The sequence below is a fragment of the Neomonachus schauinslandi genome, chromosome 3 (assembly GCF_002201575.2).
Source record: "Neomonachus schauinslandi chromosome 3, ASM220157v2, whole genome shotgun sequence".
Taxonomy (NCBI): Eukaryota; Metazoa; Chordata; class Mammalia; order Carnivora; family Phocidae; genus Neomonachus; species Neomonachus schauinslandi.
In genome coordinates, this window is record NC_058405.1 from 148,713,107 (window position 1) to 148,732,047 (window position 18,941).

General features: G+C 38.7%; 1 pseudogene; it reads right to left on the reverse strand.

Annotated features, from left to right (window-relative positions):
- The window catches only part of LOC110592075, a 31,235-nt pseudogene extending 12,932 nt beyond the window's left edge, over nt 1-18,303 (reverse strand).
- Nucleotides 18,304-18,941: the final 638 nt, after the last annotated feature.

Here is an 18,941-nt window from a genome sequence, read left to right on the forward strand (position 1 = left end):
TTTTATACAACTTGAGAAGACCTTAAAACTGTGTAAGAGTGGGGCACCTGGGTGGCTCAGTCGTTAAGCATCTGCCTTCGGCTCAGGTCATGATCCCAGGGTCCTGGGATCGAGCCCCACATCAGGCTCCCTGCTCCGCGGGAAGCCTGCTTCTCCCTCTGCCACTCCCCCTGCTTGTGTTCCGTCTCTCGCTGTGTCTCTCTGTCAAATACATAAAATCTTTAAAAAAAAAAAAAAAAACTGTGTAAGACTGATGAATCACAGACCTGTACCTCTGAAACAAATAATACATTATATGTTAAAAAAGAAGAAGAAGATAGTTGGGAGGGAAAAATGAAGGGGAGGAAATCAGAGGGGGAGACGAACCACGAGAGACTGTGGACTTTGAGAAACAAACTGAGGGTTCTAGAGGATGGGGGGGATGGGTATTAAAGAGGGCACGTATTGAATGGAGCACTGGGTGTTATACGCAAACAATGAATCATGGAACACTACACCTAAATAAACAAACAAACAAAAAAACCTGTCTGGTTGCCACAAGCATCTCTTCCTTTTCTCCTCCTCCAATAAACAGCTGTGCCCTACGGGGATAGATTTTCCAAACAAAAATACCTGGAGTAGCATGTATTTAGCAAAATAGGACTTCAGTGGCACTCATCAAATAGTTTCCCTAAGCACAGTTCTGTAAGAAGTGTGTGTGTGTCTTTTATTTGTATTGTGTAAATTTTTGTGATCTTGGTAACGGTTATCTGACTGTGAATTTGATGCATGACCAGTTATGGTTTAAAACATTTGCTTGGTCTGCAGAAGATTACTAAAGTTTTGTGACCATATGCCTGGTAACAGTGGATTGTTTTACGTGTAGGTATTATTTGTTAAATGCAGGGACTGTTGTCAGGCACAGAACATGAATCATAAGTTAGGACAGACATTAGATGTGATTATGATGATGTAGCAGAGGTCTGTGGTCCTAAGTCTACAAATGTGTGGTGAGGGAATAGGACAAACTGGAAATGAGCCATTTGATACCTGGACCCTGCCCAGCCATGTTAGAAAAATACTTTTGCCTCCAATCCTTAAAATACTCACATGGAGTCTACATTCACATCATTAGCATAAAGAGCTCCCTGGACACTGAATCTCTAAAAAGAAAATGTCTCCTCTGGGCAGAAGTACCAGATTTTTTTAGGAAACATAGCATAAGTGAGCACCAGGCTGGGCCAGGCTCTGTCATCACTGCTATTTGGGAGGAGCCAGTTCACCTTTGTATCCGTTATCACAAAAAGAACCAGGATCCTTTGTTAGGTTCCCCCAAATTCTTTTAAGAGATGTCCATATTCAACTGCTTGAGTTTTGTTTGTTTTAAAGATTGATTTATTTACTTATTTTAGACAGAGAGAGAGAGAGAGAGAGAGCAGGGGGAGGAGCAGAGGCAGAGAACACCAAGCAGACTCGCTGCTGAGTGTGGAGCCTGAGGCTCAATCCCATGACGCTGAGATCATGACCTGAGCCAAAACCAAAAGTCAGATGCTCAATCAACTGAGCCACAGAGGAGCCCCTCAACTGCTTGAGTTTTGTTTTAGCAACCTCCTTGCTCAAAGTTGCTGAGGGGCTGTTCTTTACCTTGTTTCCAAGTCTGAGGAACAGAAAGTATCCTCTGTTTTGAGGAAGTGAAAGTTATGTAAATATTTATTTTTTACTGTGGCTTGTTCAGGACAACATTTTACAAAACGCCTTGCTTCCTTAATTAGTGTTTCTAGAAAGGAAAGTTCTACTAAAATAGTTTTAGTTGGAATATAGAATAGTTTTTCTTTAATAGGGTTTATTTTGAAAAAAATTGTATTTAATTCAAATGCAAAAAAAGTTATAGGTAATCTCACTAATACAGTTGCAAAACTCCTAAATAAAGCATTAGCAAACTGCGCTCATCAATGTACAAAAAAAAATAACACTACATCATCATCAATGGTGGATCTAGGAATGCAAGGATTTTTCACCATTGGAAAATCAATTTATGGAGATCATTGGCATATAAATAATACTTAAATACTTGCTAGTAAAGAAGATTCCCTAGGAAAAATAAATTAGGTAACAAAAAGTGATTCCTAACAACATGATCTCCAGCAATTTAAAACTTAGGAAAGAGATCTCAAAGGAGCAGCCAGTGAAAAGGGGGTGGGGTGGAAAAGAGGGATGTGTTGTGTCAAGGTACCCAAGAGAAGAAGGTGGTTTCAAGAGGAGGACAGAGGATGGACTATTAATGCTGCACAATGGCAGTCACTGGTTGTCTGATAAACACAGTGTCGGTGGAGTCATGGAAAGGAGCTGGATTGGAATGGATTGAGAAAATACAAAGTGGGGAAATGGAGCTGAGACTATCATTTAAGAAGTTAAGCTCTGAAGGGAACAGCTAAATAGGGGTGGTAGCTTGATTCTTTTTAAAGGAGTGCAGTAACAGGTTTGGTTTAGTATTTTGTTTTGTATTGATTGTTGTTGTTTAAGGTTGGTAGGTACTGAAAGATATTTTATACCAAAGGAAAAAATCTGAGAGTAAAAGTTTGATGATGTAGGAGAGAAAAGACAGTTGTGGGAGCAATGCTTTCTTCCTCAGCCACCAACACCTTGCCAAACTCCAACTCAAGGGAAACTCAACTGTCTGCCATTCTCCTGAATTCCAGCAGCTGAACATAGTGGGAGAAACATACACAGCTGGTCTCACTTAAAATCCATGACCACAGATCTCAAATGAGCCCTTAACACTAATAATCCTACCCTATTTGCCTGATATGTATTACAGCTTCTCCTCTCTCCAAAATAACCACATCCTACATTCTCCTCTCTCCAGAAACTTACTCACATCCTTCTCCTTCACTTTTAGTTGTTCTCCTTGCCGCATACATCATGAGGGAAAATAGAAGCTCTTGGATAAATGTTCTTTCATCTTCCCACCACTGAATCTCCCTGCTTTTTAGCACCTGCCTTCTTCTGTGACACCAGGTGGAATGGACCCTTCTTCATTATAATAGCTAGGAAACCAGCTGAAGGGATAACTGCACACGTTAACCCAGAAAAATTTTGGCTTTCTTTAGGAGAAATAAATTGCTAAAACTATATACACAATAAAATTTTGATTAGAAGTAATGGAAGAATTCCATCTTCTTGAAAAAATTAAATTTGACCTGGAGAAATTGGACTTAGTAGTAATAATGCACCCTAATAAAGGTCATGTACTATGTGCCATCAATAAAAATCTTCATTACAGAATTTACACATAAAAGCTGTTCCTTGAAGAAAATCATTTTAGCAAAACAAAAATAAAAATGGAAACAATATATTTTAGCTCTGAAAATCAATTGTTAAAAAACAAAAGTCAACTGAGTAAATCTGAAAATCTAATTGGCTTTATTCAACAATTCATGAATTGGGCAGCATCCCACCTAGCAAGTGGAAAAGAACTCCGAAGAGCTGAACTAAATGAAAGGATTTATAGGCAGAAGGGGGCTGAAAAGGAAGTTTCTAATAAAAAATAAGTTGTTTCAGGCAAGGTTGCCTTCCTTTCAGGGAAGGGCAGGGCTCTATCTTGCAGATTACCCCACCAGCGCTGATCAGGTGATTCCACCTTAGCTGGTTAAAGGTCATATTCCCTGCAAAGGCTGAGACCACAATTAACTTGGACATTAAGTCTTGGTTTGCTGACAAAGGGCCCAGCACAAGTGACTCTGTTTTGGATTTGTTGTCTCTCTCTCTCTCTCTCTCTTTAAACACAATAAGCCTATAAATGGTCATTAAAGTTCTGATATTTAGAAACAAAGTCAAAACAATCTCATAGAACAATATTGGGGAAAAATTGTCCAACAGAGAGGTCAAAATATCTTGTACTAATTTGGTATATTTCCTTTCAGATCTTTTTTTAATGTATTCAGACAAAGAGTGGGGTCCACTCCTGGTTGCTCAAGCTTAGGGTCCTCAAGCATAGTCAGTTTGTCAGCCCCATCCCTCCCATACAACCACCAATAGGTCCCCTTGGGCTAATAGATGCCCTAAAGACATTGTCAAGAGGTAGGAGAAAGCAAAGACTGGTGGATGGACTGAGCATTGTCATGCTGGATAATCAGCTGGTGAGAACCTGGTACAGAGAGAAGACAGTTCTCCCAGAGTGCATATTACACGATGGACAGAAACAGGTCCTGGGTATAGGCAATGTGAAGTTCTCGTTCATAGAAACTCTAGGTAGTTTTCTGGCTGGCAAGGCCTCTGATCCAATTTGAGTCTTGGCACCTCACAGCAGTATTTCCTCAGACCCAATGCCCTTACACCTTGTATAGAGGTGCTCTCTCTTGAGCCACTGTTTTCATGGGCTCCTGGTATTTTACTTTCCTTTCTTATCCCACCCCCTGGCTTCCCTCCTCTGCTCTCCTTTTGCCCTAGAGATTTCTTCCATTTCTCTTGTAATATCCCTTAATGTTCCTTAGGAAGAACCTCAGTGTCTCCTTAAAAACTCATTTCAAGGCATTTATTGTTTTGCATTTAAAGAAGTTGGTGGTAGCCATGCCATCCTAACAAGTAAAAAGCTAAACACACTGAAAAATCATCAACTTTCCCTGGATTCATAAGGGAGGAGAGGACATTGGGCAAATCTCTATCTCCAAGACTGGAAAGACTGATCGGCAAACAGAGAGTCATGGCTTACCAGAGCAGAAACTCACTTAGTGGAAACCACCTCAGTAACGAGGCTCAGAAAACTTGAACTGTAATTGATGAATTGCTGGAGGCTCAGGATATCCAAATTTGAGGATTAAGAACTCCAGGGGGCTCAATCATAGTGGATCTCCACAATTTTGTAAAATTTACCTCCAGGAGATTGAGCACGGAGAAAATTCCCCTCCGGCTTCTGGCTGGGAAGGAAGAAGTATCCATTTTGAAAGAGACCAGAAGCGTCTGTTCTTCCGAATAAGGCCTGCCCTCGGGAGAAACTAGTTAACTAGAGCCTAGCCTGCTGGCGTATTATACAGCCTACCTCACCTGGGGAAGGGAAATAGCCACTCCAGTCAGCTCTATTCTTTCACGTAGGGGAAGGGAAATATCTAAGGCCAGCCCACTCTAGCCATCCTGTACCACCCAAAGGGGGAGAAAAAGACTATAGAAACACTTTGACATTTACAATCCAGAAGCATAGGCTCACTCAAAGACTGAGACCTGATCATAGAACAATAAACTGCTTCCCCCCAAACACATACCTTTTTTTTTTTTTTTAAGATTTTATTTATTTATTTTACAGAGAGAGACACAGCAAGAAAGGGAACACAAGCAGGGGGAGTGGGAGAGGGAAAGGGAGAAGCAGGCTTCCTGGGGAGCAGGGAGCTCGATGCGGGGCTTGATCCTAGGACCCTGGGATCATGACCGGAGCCAAAGGCAGACGCTTAACAACTGAGCCACCCAGGCGCTCCCCCACACACATACCTTATTACTAAAGGCCTATCTACAGCAGTTCCTTTTACCAGTACATCAGGTCCAGCTATCCAAAAAAAAAGTTATAAAGCATACTAAAAGTAAATTTAAAAACAATGCCTACATAGTATTCTAATAGATGCATGTATCATATTCTATTATACAATCTCCCATCTATGTTGTTTAAATTTTCCACTATTTTAAAACAATAAAAACCCTTACACATATGATAGGTATATTTATGTAATCGGATGATACATTTCCTTAGATTATATTTCTAAAAATTATTTGTCAGAAGTTTGAAAATAATAGCTCATCAGATAGTTTAATAAACAACTCTGGCAAAGAAGGGAGAAGTGTATGGGGAGGAGTGTGGGAAGAGGAGAAAGTCAGTCTAGGAAAATTTATGACCATATAGTTTTCATTTTCTCCTCTTAAGATGTTTTTACTAACTTTTCAAATATGGTGAAAAGATCCTTGGATTTCAAATAATGTATCTAAAAAAATAACTGTGCCTCTCATATGTCTCCCAGATCCCAGTTCTCTTCATCGTTTCTTATTTATCCTTTTAAATATTAGGGTAAACCATATAGAACAGCCATTTTTGTAGGTCAAACATGGTTTAGAGAAATGCAATATGGTTCCACCTAATATTACATACCTGTCCATTTACTTTTCCAAATATGTGATCTTAAAATACTCAGTGACTTCATCATCTATATGAAGATGTTTTGCTATAAACTTCTTTCCTTCATGAGAACAAAATATCTGAAAGTCAGGTTTTAAAAATTAAAACTCCAAGGAATGTTAGATCAGTGGAGTAGAGGAGGTCTTGGGTGTGGTGTAATTCATTTCCCTAAAATGAATAACAGTGTCCTTTAATTTGAAGAGGGAGCGACACTTTTGAAGTCTATAAATTACATAAACAAATGATAAGAGAATATATTGTATGAAGAAAATCTCCGACTAACAAAACCTAATGGTTTCCTACAGAATCCTAGAAAACCCCGCCTCTGGCTATGCAGGCATGCAGGCTAGAGGGCGCTGTGACCCAATCCTAACTTGGTTCCTATCGTTCGGATTGGGAGTAAAATTGCCTAGACTAGTTTTTGCACCAACAAAGGACTATGGGTGAATAGTTTGTCTATTGTGACTTCACTTCCTGAAGTAGCTTTTCTCTAGAAAAGCAAGAGGCAATTACTAAATCTTCTTAGCTGTATAATTAGAATATCTCTTCAAGAAGATTCAGATTACGGAACAGGAAGAGACTTTAAAAGATCATCAAGGTTCATGGTTCCTCACAGGGAATCATATCAAGTCTCCTGTGGCTTTTGGCTAATCATTCAAGGGCGGTAAAATGATTTTTTTTTTTTTCAAGTTTGAACCCAAGCCTTTGGATGCTGTGGCATTGGAAAGGGATCCTTCCTATGTTAGTTTGTCAGGCTTTTCTGAATTACTGCTCAGTCACCTTCTCTCAAAAGATACTCCTTATTATTTTCCCCAAAAGTATGTCTGGAATCACTATATCCTGGTCAACTCTGCTAACCCATAAATACATTTCCTCATTCCTGATCCCTATAATAAATGTATCCTTATACACAGTACAAATTTTGTCTATTCATGTATTGGGTTTGTTCTGACCTTCTCTTGCCTCTCTGTTGTACATACGTGTTACCGTTTGTTTCTAACTTAAAGGCATTAGGTGGAGTATTAAACTGACTATTTCAATGGGAAAATGTGTTCTTGTCAGATTAGAAAAATGATGGTTGGGCTTCCATGCCAGACCACCAAAACCTTTTTTTTTTGCAGATTTATTTATTTGAGAGAGAGAGAGAGCACATGGACAGGGGGAGGGGCAGAGGGAGAGAGAGAATCTTGAGCAGACTCCCCACTGAGTGCAGAGCCCCATGTGGGGCTCAATCCCAGAACCCTGGGATCATGACCTGAGCTGAAACCAAGAGTTGGACACTTAACCAACTGAGCCACCCAGGTCCCCCCCCACCACCAAAACCTTTTTAATCTATAATTTACCTGGCCCACGATGCTGGTGGTCCTTTTTCAATTATACCTCTATTTCATTGAATAAGCATGCATTGGAAAATTGTGATATGGTCCTGATGTGGGACACCAGCAACAGAAATTTCTAACTTCAGTAGGAAGCACGACCACTGTTGTAGAGTCAAAAAGGATTGCTGGGCATTGGTCTCAATGTTCACTCACTGTATCTGAAATACCCTGGTCCTCAAATGTACTCTTGTTTTATGTTCAGACATTTATTATTCTGAAAACTAGATCTCAAGCTAATGAGATCTAATGGCAAAATTGAAGTGAGTGCAGTTAGACAGGATTTAGTTTAGTAATGAAAGGAGCTGAGCCTACAAAGCACAGCCACCCCAACTGTATCCTTTGTTTAAGGGAGAAGCTAACCAGGTATACAGGGAGCATTAGGGCAACAAAAAGAAGAAAACTAGAATTCTCAAGGCGGAAGTAAAAGAGTCTGGGGATAAATTTAAGATGGAGAAGATAGCAAAGGTTGACTACAAATGCTTGGTGAGAAGTGTGGTCAGTTCCCACAGCCTTGTTAGGTGTGGTTTGTTCTGGATCACTGTAAATGATTCTATTTCCTAAAAGCAACAATGATGCGGCTGTTGTTTTACCAGTGTACATCACCTCATCAATAAGAACATATCTGGACAAATTAAAGACTCTGGTCTTACATTCCAATCTCCTGTTAACTGCCTCTCACATTGTTTATAAGATCACCAGCAACGAGGCAAGTAAGGCAAGGTATGGATAGATCTGTGAAAATCCACCAGCACAAATGGAAAACAAGTTCCTGGTTGGTGTCAGTGAGTCCATCACATCCTATTTGCAAGGAGAAGACAACGGTATTTATTGTGTGGACAATGGCTCATTAACATACCATTTTTTTTCAGAGTGTTAGTGTGTTGGCTTATAAGTGGATATAGTCCTCGTGCAAACACAAATGTTCTCATGTGAGCAGAAGGTAAATACTGCAGGCAGGGTTTTCTTCTTAGACAAACTTTGCTGTTTGGGTGCAATATGGAGGGTGATAGGGAAGTAGGGACAATGGATTATGGAATAAGTAGCAAATGTTTCCTGGTGGCTGGTTTACATAAGATTAAATACAATTACCTGTTCCTCTGACTCACTGAAAAGTTTTTCAGTCCAAGAGGCAAGGTTTCACCCTGATATTCGAGGGAAGCCAAAAGGCTTTTCTGATTACCTAGCTCCCAGAATATCCACAGTTCTCATAAAACATTAGTGCAGATCATGTGAATGGACTAATCCATCATCAACTGTAGTCATCTAAGAGAGAAATTGTCCCTATAAAATACATCAACCCTGTTGAGATTGAGGTGTTGTAATGGATGGTAAATACTATGAAAAAGGGAAGGAGTATTAACATTATAGAACTGAAAGATAGTTTCCTTAATTCAATTCAGGACATGTTGTATCACAACATACAGCTAACAAATACGCATTTGTAGAAGTGCCAAGCTTGAGTTCTTTGCTGGAAAAACGTAAAAACAAGAGGGGCTAAGATTTTTGAAGGCATTCTTCATTCTCCTCACAGAAGCCTCAAGCTGAAATCCCACAGGCTTATTCTGAGACAAAAAGTACTATATACTTACATATTACTGCACACTTCCATACCTTTTTCTGCCAGGGAAGAACCCAGACTACCATCAAACAGAATCAATTATATTCCTCCTCCCCAGTATCTCATTGCAAAGCCACACACTGGCATCTCCTCTGAAGATGTAACAGGAATCCAACCGTGTGATTTCCCTCATAGTAAGAATCTATTTCTGGGCATCTAAAAATGGATCCAACAATGAGAAGCTGTACCAATTGTAGAGTTGGTTAAAAGAAAAAGTTCAACTATATCTGACCCAGTTGAAGCTATGTGTCTAGTATTTGACCATTTTTCCATTAGGAGGAAAATGACAAAAACAATAATAAAACATTTGTTTGAACAAGTTTGACTTTTTAATAATTTATCAGTAGCAAAAAGAAATCTAACTTGTCATTTTCATCATTCTGTGTATACACATTACAGATTATATATTGGGGCTTTAAAAAATAATGACTCATTATAATGTAAATTCTCTTTACAGACTCTCCCATGTGTACAGCAGAATATATTTTTAGAGGCCCCGTAAAAATGAACGATTTTTCTAAACCACTGGCTATAGAACAAGGTGATTTTAGGCAAGAAGTAATTTAGAAGGAATTTACAGAAAAAAAAAAGACTAATGCCTTTTCTAGAATGATTCTGAATTAAAATCATCACTTTCTTATAATTTTTTTTATCCACAGCAGCTATTCACAAAAACTTTCTAAATTTTAGACTATTGACTCTTCTTAGTAATACAATGCTTTGTCCTATATTTAGACTAGAGAAGAACTTTCATCATAGTAATTTCAAAGCATTTAAACTTCTTTATGAGGCGATGCCTGTCATATAATCTGCACTAGATGCTCCGTGTGCATCTGAAGGAGTCAGTCCCCAGCGTGAGTTTACCAGGTTCCCACTCTAGTCAGAATGTAAGTAGGAAATCATTTTCTTCGGGCTTGTAAATAACACCAGTGTAATTTGTTACAGTAAGTTTTCCTATAATTATAGATGTTACAGATTTTATAGATATCATTTCAGTATAAGTGAATTAATCTCTCTTCTACATTTCATGAGTCTATTTTCAAGCCATCTGTCTGAAATCACTTTATTTAATAGGGATGTTTAAGAAATTTGTTGCTTATTTTAGTTGCTTGAAGTAAATGTTTCAGAGTTTCAAAAATCCATACACGAAATACAAGTTTTTGCTTTGTATTCTGTTCTATTCATGCGAATCTAAATTAAAGAATCTGAAATGTTTGAGGATTTTTGTTTTTGAAGAAGAAATATCTAGTTGCCAGTAATTACCCACCATGTAAAATCCCCATCTTTTGAGATGTGTTTAGTTGCACTATCAGGGGATATCTGGCAAGCAGTTTTGAAACTCACAGTCCTGAAGTCCCTTGAACTGAGATATTTTGACGTGCCTTCTTCCAATGATCCAGGCTAACTCATGTAAACTAAAAAGTAATTGGCCACATAGAATTAGCTACCAGGCTTCCTGTCACCTAAGATACACTTTTTTTTTTTTCCAGTTTAACTTTTCTAGAATCAAAATGTTTTTATATTAATGTGCTTCTATTTAAAATGGGTTCTTTTCCATGAACTGAGGCTTTTTGCTCATTTGTTCATTTGTTTTTATGAATCCCCGCTGCTTTGAGAGAGAGTTGGTGTGGCCTGGGATTGCTGGAGTCCTCAGGACCATGGCCTCCTGCTGGTTTTCTTTTCTTTCTTGAAAAGGAAAGAGGTTGTTTTCAAATTCATGGTGAATCTTACAATCTACGGTGTCTGCACAAGGGCCTGCAGTTTCCAGGTATATTGCACAGCTCCTTTTAACCTTCTTTTTTTGCTGAGCCCCTGCAGCAAATGTGTTCATCACATTCCCATAGTGACACTAGAACCATGACCTAAATTTACAGATGATCTTCAAATAAATATTTATGGAGCCAAGAATTAGACTTCAACTGCTACCATAAAGCTTGCCTTAAGGGGAAGACACTCGATAAAAATCTAAATTAGCCCAAAGTAAAGAGTCAGATTTTCCGCACTGCAATTACTTTTCTGTTTTTCAGTCGCAACTAACCAGCTAGTCAGGACTAACAAACCTTGAATTCAGAAATGGACATCCAAATTCTTGTGCAATTAAATGCCCAGCAATAAAGGACTTGGCCGTACCTGCAAACCTGAATGATAAATATATATACTTCTCTTTTTTTAATGCTGCAAAAGGTAAGGTTTTGCCCCACTTTAGGATGCCTAACCAGCTGTTATAAAAGCTACTCTATCTAGGGGAGCCTGGGTGACTCAGTTGATTAAGCAGCTGACTCTGGATTTCACCTCAGGTCATGATCTCAGGTTTGTGAGATCAAGCCCTGCATCCGGCTCCGGCTCAGCACAGAGTCGACTTGAGAATCACTCTCCTCTCCCTCTGCCCTTTCTCCCACTTGTGCTCTCTCTTGCTTTCAAATAAATAAATAAATCTTTAAAAAAATTAAAAAGCTACTCTAATAATTGTTTTGCATTTTTTATTTTATCTGAAGTGGTATAAATATGGCGTGATAATATCATGAAAAAGTAATGATTCAAACAGATGAATAATAATAATTCATCTTTCCATAGATTTGAGGGTTTGTCCTATTATTTTGTAAACCCAGTGAACAATTCTTTGAACATTATCATTTAAATTTTAAAAAAAAAGAAAGAAGAAGAAAAGAAGGAAGGAAGAAAGGAAAACATGGCTATTTGACAAGGACAATTATTCAAGTCAAATGTCTCCCCTCTAGTATAAGAAAAACTGATACAGATGGAGGTATTCTCCCAAATTAGGAGAGAGAGAGATATATAAATGCCATAATACATGTTACATATGCCATATGTGTAGCTGTGATGCAAGCTACATCATTCTTGGGTTATTGTTAACCCTAAAAGTCCAAATTCAGACTTGACCAAGTGAAGAGAAGCCAGAGAAGCTAGAGAAATTATCTAGCAGTGGGAAAAGACAGAACATGGCATTGCAAAATCTGGAATGAAGTCCCTGCTTAGTCCTTTATTAGCTGAGAGATTGGGGTTAGTCACTTAATCCCTCTAAGCCTCATTTTCCACATCTGTCAGTTAAGAATAATATGTTCTTTCAGAGGGTGTTTGGAGATTGAAATGACATTATGAAAATGTATATACCTTATAAAATGCTCTACAAACGTTATTTTAAAACATTTTAAAAATAAAAACTGTGACAATGAGCAAGGCTTTCAGGAATTATTCAAATAATCAGAAAAGAAGATCACCAGAAATTGAAATTGGCACAATTAAGCATGAGGCAGTCACAATCCATGCTTACTTCTGGGGCCAGTGTACCTACTCCAGGATCCCATGCCCTCTGGCTGTGGAAGACCTACTCCCTGGAGACATGGGGGTCAGGGGGACACTTTTCAGGCTCTTGAACGATTATGACTGGTTGGTCTCTTCACTCATTCTCTATACTGGGTTCTGGAGCTACAGAGAGGACTAATAGCCAAGGTGCCTCCTCTTCTGGAGCTTACAGTCTAGTAAGAGAGACACAAATTAATCAAATAATCACTTGAATACATTAAAACAGCAAAAAGCCTTTAGAAGGAGAGTTCAAGGGTCTTTGAAGCTCGTTAGAGATAGACTTGATCTATTTTGGTGTTGTCAGGAAGCTTTTCTGAGGAAGTAACATTTGGGCTAAAACATGAAGGATGATTAGTCAACAACTAGATGAAGTTGGAGGGGAGAGGGGGGCAGAAATATTTCAGGCAGAGGAACTGCCTTAGTAAAGACTGAGAGGAGGATGTGTTGATAGAGCCTGAGACTGGTGACAGTAGGAGAAGCAAGCAGGAGCCAGTCTTTACAAGTGGAGAAGTGACAAGATTACTTTTTTAAAATAACACTGTAGAGAGTGCACTGGGGGGAGGGGGGCAGGGGGAAAAACAGTAAGTTTGATTCATTGGAAAACCTCTGATAACTTCAAAAGAGGTACCGGGGACATCACTTGTCTGTGGATGTAGGTAGATTAAGAGAAAGGGTTTAGGAATAAGTCTTGAGGGGCTCCAACTTTTATGGTCTCATTAGAGGAGGGTAAGTCTAAAAGAGGGAGTAGGAAGGTCAGAGGGACATTAGGAGTCACAGAAAAAAAAATTCTGCCTTGTGGTCAAATAAGATGAAACTAAAAAAAAAATTGATCAGTCATCAGCAAGAACTATATTGGAGGAGAGATGGAGAAAAAAGTCAGGTCAAACAGTGAGAGGGAATAAGGAAATGGGGCCAACTTGTTTAAGAAGTTTGGCTTTGGAAATTACAAGCAAAAGATCATGGTAGCAGAGGGGAGCATAGACGGGGAAATACTGGGGGTATTTTATTCACCCCTCAAATTGTGAGTCAATCCCTTTAGTCTCGGTCTAGAATTTCTTTCTTTCTTTAATTTAGGGTGGTTTTGGTCCTATCCAGACTATAGCCTTAGAAAGTATTTGAGGAGAATGGAGACTGGACTAATATATGTAGACTCCAAAATTTAAAAAACAAAATAATAAGTGAGTTATTCAGTCACTCACTATCCACTACCAACAAGGGCCACACTAGTTTATCGTTTCTAAAAGCCATTCTCAGTGGTGTGGTCCTGGAAGGAAAGGAAAAACAAGACATAATATTTCTCCCCTTAGGTCTGGGACTTCCCTCTCATTCAGACTCCTTTCCCCAAACAACGATGCAAAGCCGTGTCCTGTTTGCCCCTAACATCTCTAGTTGGTCCATCTCACTCATCTCTATATCCACTGGCTTGGAAACCTCCCCTTCTATATTGGGCCCTAGATAGGAATGGGCCCTGGGGGGCACCACTGCCTTCTCTATCCCAGTCATCATCACTCACCCCTCCTCTTACGGTAGAGACGTCCAGCAAGCACCTAGCCATTGGTGCCATATTGGTGTGTGCTGTGGCTGACCAAGATGAGATTTCAGCCCCTCTCACCACCCCATCAATTCTCTACTGACCCCACTGATAATAAACCACATGTCAAGAGTTGGCAGTTGTACTTGTCTTGCAGGCAGCTCCCCAACATAGGTTCAACATTTTGGAGACCCTGATGTCTCCTGGAAGTTTCCTTCTAGCTGAAACTAGCTGTTGTTGGGGAGTGTAGGATATTCTACAACTCATATATATTTTTAGAGCTGTAGATTTATTTTCCATTACTTGACCCAACTTATTAGCTAGTTAACAGAAAGCCCAAGGGTCAAAAATATTTTATGAAATTAAAAAAAAAAATTTAAGAGTGTTCTGGAAACCATTTCTTGGATTCTTGGTTGCTGAACTCTCAAGTGAATCTTCTTTTTTTTTAAAGATTTTATTTATTTATTTGCAAAAGAGCCTGCCCTGAGCAAGTAGCCCCGTGAAGGGCTTGATCTGAGGACCCTGGGATCCTGACCTGAACTGAAGGCAGACACTAAACCAACTGAGCCATCCAGGTGCCCCTCAAGTGAATCTAGAGTACAAATATGAAGCTTATATCCGTGGGAAATGTGTTGGCATCTCTGTTTGAAATGAAACAATGAAAAAATTTGAAGCTTTCCCCACTTACAATGGTTCAACCTAAGATTTTTCTATTTTACAATGGTGCAAAATGATACATATTCAATAGAAACCATACTTTGAATCTTGGATTTGATAGTTTGCCAGCCTAATGATGTGCAGTATAATACTCTCTTGTGATGCTAGGCAGTGCAGTGAGACACAGCTCCCAATCAGCCACGCGATCACAGGGGTACCAATGGATATGCTTAGAATTATTCTGTACCCAGGAAACCATTCTGTTTATCACTTTCAGTTCAGTATTCAATACATTACATGGGATATTCAATAGTTTATTATAAAATAGGCTTTGTGTTAGGTGATATGGCCCTATCTGAGCACATTTAAGGTGGGCTAGGCTAAGCTCTGATGTTCAGTAGATAGTAAATGCATTTTTTATATGACATTTTCAAATTATGATAGGTTTATCAGGATGGAACCCTATTGTAAGTCAAGGAAGATCTGTACATGGTATCCATGTATGTTTCCATTAAAAAATCCACAACTGAAAGTAGAAAGTTGTACATTTCAAAATACAAAAAAGGGCAGAAGACTTGAATAGACAATTCACTAAAGAAGGTGTATGGATGGTAAATAACACATGAAAAGATATTGAACATCATTATCCATCAGATAAATGCAAATTAAAACTACAATGAAATATCACTATATAGCTAACAGAGCAACAACACTAAATGCTGGAGAAGATGTGCAAAAACAAGATCACACATACCTTGCTGGTGGGAAGTAAAAAGATACACCCACTCTAGAAAACAGCTTGGTGGTTTACCTAGATTTTCATATAGCTTTATTTGTATTAGCCAAAAACTTGGAACAGCCTAGATGTCCTTCAACAAATGAATGGTTAAACAAACCAGTATATCCACAGCATGGGTACCACCCAACAATAAAAAGAAACAAACTACTGATATTTCCAACAGCTTGGATGGATCTTTAGAGAATTAGGCTAAATGAAAAAAGAGCCAATCCTGAAGGTTACATAATATGTAGCATTTTTGAAATGACAAATTTTAGGAGTGAAGGGCAGATTAGTAGTTGTTAGGGGTTTGGGTGGTAGTGAGTGGTACAAGTGGAAGAGACATGGATATGGTTATAAAAAGCAACAGGAGGAATCTTTGTGGTGATGGAATTGTTCAGTGTCTTGACTAAGGTGATACAGAAACCTGTATGTGATAAAATTGTACAGAATGAAACACATACACACACAAATGAATACAAGTAAAACTGGGGACATCTGAATCAGATCAGTGGATTATATTAACGTTAATATTCTGGTTGTGATGATATATTATAGTTTGCAAAATGTTACCATTGAGAGAAGCTGGGAAGTATATAAACAAGATCTCTCTATATTACCTCTTAACTGCATGTGAATCTATGTCTATCTCAACAAAAAAATTCAAGCAAAAAAGAATACAAAGCAAGTTTTCTTACAATAGCCTTTATCACCATGGATTTCTTTTCTTTGCAAGGTACTCTCTAAGCAAAATAGTGATGAATAATGATCATTAATAAGCCAATATGTTACCACACACAGGTTAAGACAGCTGTGTCAATAGAGTATCAACCACATGAACTGGAAAATGATGGTTTAAACAGTTTTTTATCAGTTAGCTGATGAATACTTTATATTCTTTTCAAATAACATGCCAGAAGCCAATTTACTATGTGAAAACTATACCATTAGTTTTCCCCAAACCTTGTTTTCATGGCAATCCACTTCTATGAAAATGTAAGCAGGAACTTCCACCTGGGCAGGAGTTTGCAAAAGTATTTCTTTAACTTATTTAATAGAACTTTGACTTTGGGCTTCCTACACAAGTAGTAGCTACATGAGAAACTCCTGTTAATTTATAAGGCAGAATCCTAAGATTTTAGGAGCAGGCTTTGTTTTGAATTCTCTCTCTGCTCCTCTTCTCCCAAGCTCATCTGGGACATTTGAAACATGAGAGGGGGAGCTCATTGCCCCAGCTTCTCAACAGTTTACCACTGAAGCAATCAGATTACATAAAAACCCCATTACTCATTTACCTTAACATAGACATACTTTCGCCAGTTTGTCTTAACATTTTACCTTCTGTTTTAGAAAGGATTGTTATAAGAATAGCCATATGAAGACCGTTTCTGCATTTCCTAAACTATGAATTGAATGTACTGTCAGATATCTCATATGTAATGATTTTTGTGATAAATTTCTCTTAGAGTATAGGGAAAAACAAAATGTTCTTTTAGACACAAAGGTATATAATTCCTTACACTAGATAATAAAAAGTATACAACCCAATGAGTTACTTTGACCCTTACTACCAAGAAACTCAGATCTAAGTTTTCTGCTCATTTACTATTTTGAGACTATTTAGTCTCAAAATATCTCAAGGAGATATTTTCTTCTTCCCCCTACTCTATTTCAACATAATCTGTCTTAAAAGTTGTATTTTTTAAAATTTTATTGAAGATTTTAGCCAACTTAAATTCATTTAATTCTAACAGTTTAATAATAAAATCATTTTTTATAATACTACTTTAAGTATCAGTTATTTTAATTCTTTTTTCAGAAGGATAAACAATATGTTTGAAGGAAATAGACCTAGCAAAAGTACAAAAGACACGTGCAAGATTACTTAATATGTTTGTGTTTCCATTTATTTAAAACTTAAGATTCAGGGATGTTTAGTTCCTTATTTTAACAACTTCATAGATGTCTCTTGATTTAAAAGAAATTGGTTGTTTAGGGGTGCCTGGGTGGCTCCCCTGAAGGCATCTCCCTTCAGCTCAGGTCATGATCCCGGGGTCCTGGCATGGAGCCCAATGTTGGGCTCCCTGCTCGGTGGGGAGTCTGCTTCTCCCTCTGTCCAACCCCCTACTTGTGCTCTCTCTCTGTCTCTCAATAAGCAAAATCTTAAAAAAAAAAAAAAAAAAAAAAGAAAAGAAAAGAAATTTGTTGTTCGGATCTAAGTTCAAATCACCAAGTATAACTCCTATAGTAGACCTTAAAAAAAAACCATCCTGCCAGAGATTCCCCCAACAGTTTCTGGCCCTAAATAAATGACTCATCTATAAATATATTTTCTGCTCAAGTATAATAAGCTAAGTTCCCTAAAAGGTGATGTATTAATAAAAACTGATAAGGATGCAAATGTTCATCGGGTCACCATGGAAGAAATCTTATTTCTGACCTGCCAGTTTGCAAACCAAAAACCAGTGACAAAGGGCATCCATTGCACATTTCTGGCTTTTTGTAGCTATCTTTTCTCTTACCTTCTACCAGGAGTCCAAGGATAGGTTATAATTCTACACTAACTGTTCTAAAACTCCTGTCGGGAGTTTTCTGTTCCCCAAGCCCCCATCTCTATTCCCTTCTCTTATAACAAAAGTATCTTCCATTGGAATTTCGGGGAAGCCTCATGGAGGCCACGGAGCTATGTGGCCTCCCAGTGTGATCCTCTAGTTACCTTTCCATCTTTGGACTCTCTGCTGTGGTTTTCCTTGGTTTCTTTTGACAGTAGTTCCCAATGTCAACAATTCCATGTAGTGGATCTTGGTAACTTCTTTGGTTTACCATGACCTGCTTTAATGAGTGCTCTTGCAGGTGATAGTTCTGATCAATGGTGACCATCTTGTTAGCAGTGTCCCTCATTTCTGTACATGTCTACCATGACCCTGTGTCTTAACTGAAGCTGACTCATTCATGCAAATATAGCTGGTGCCCAACAAAGGAGACTCCAAGCATCATTACTCTGCTCATTACAAAAATTCCAGACCTAGACTCCTTTGCTCATGAGCTTTTTGCTCCTCCTCATCTTGTTTCTGAATTCCTGCTTGACTTATGGAACCATAACTGATTTTTTCTGACTTTAACCCAACACTCTTTCTTAGACATATACTATAGACTAGCTTTCTGGATGCCTCTAATTCCTACAGTTAAATAGTAACTACCTTGTGCAGTGCCCCACAGGCCTGTCTCACTCTCCCATCAACCCCATTTTGGGGCTCTACAGCTCTCTCAGGGGCCATATTCAAAGCCTCTTCTGAATGCTAGTTTCCTTTCCTCTAGGGAAGCTGCCCCTAGCAAGGGCAGGGAGGAGAGTACTCAAAACTGCCTCACAGACTTTTCCTGCTCATCCCTGAGCCAGAACCTAAGCCTACTCTTGTCACAAATAAGCCCTCAGAATATTTGACATTCTTCACCCCGGGAGTGCTGTGCAGAGTCCATCACGTCCCTATATCCAGTTCAGATATACAGGCAACTTGACC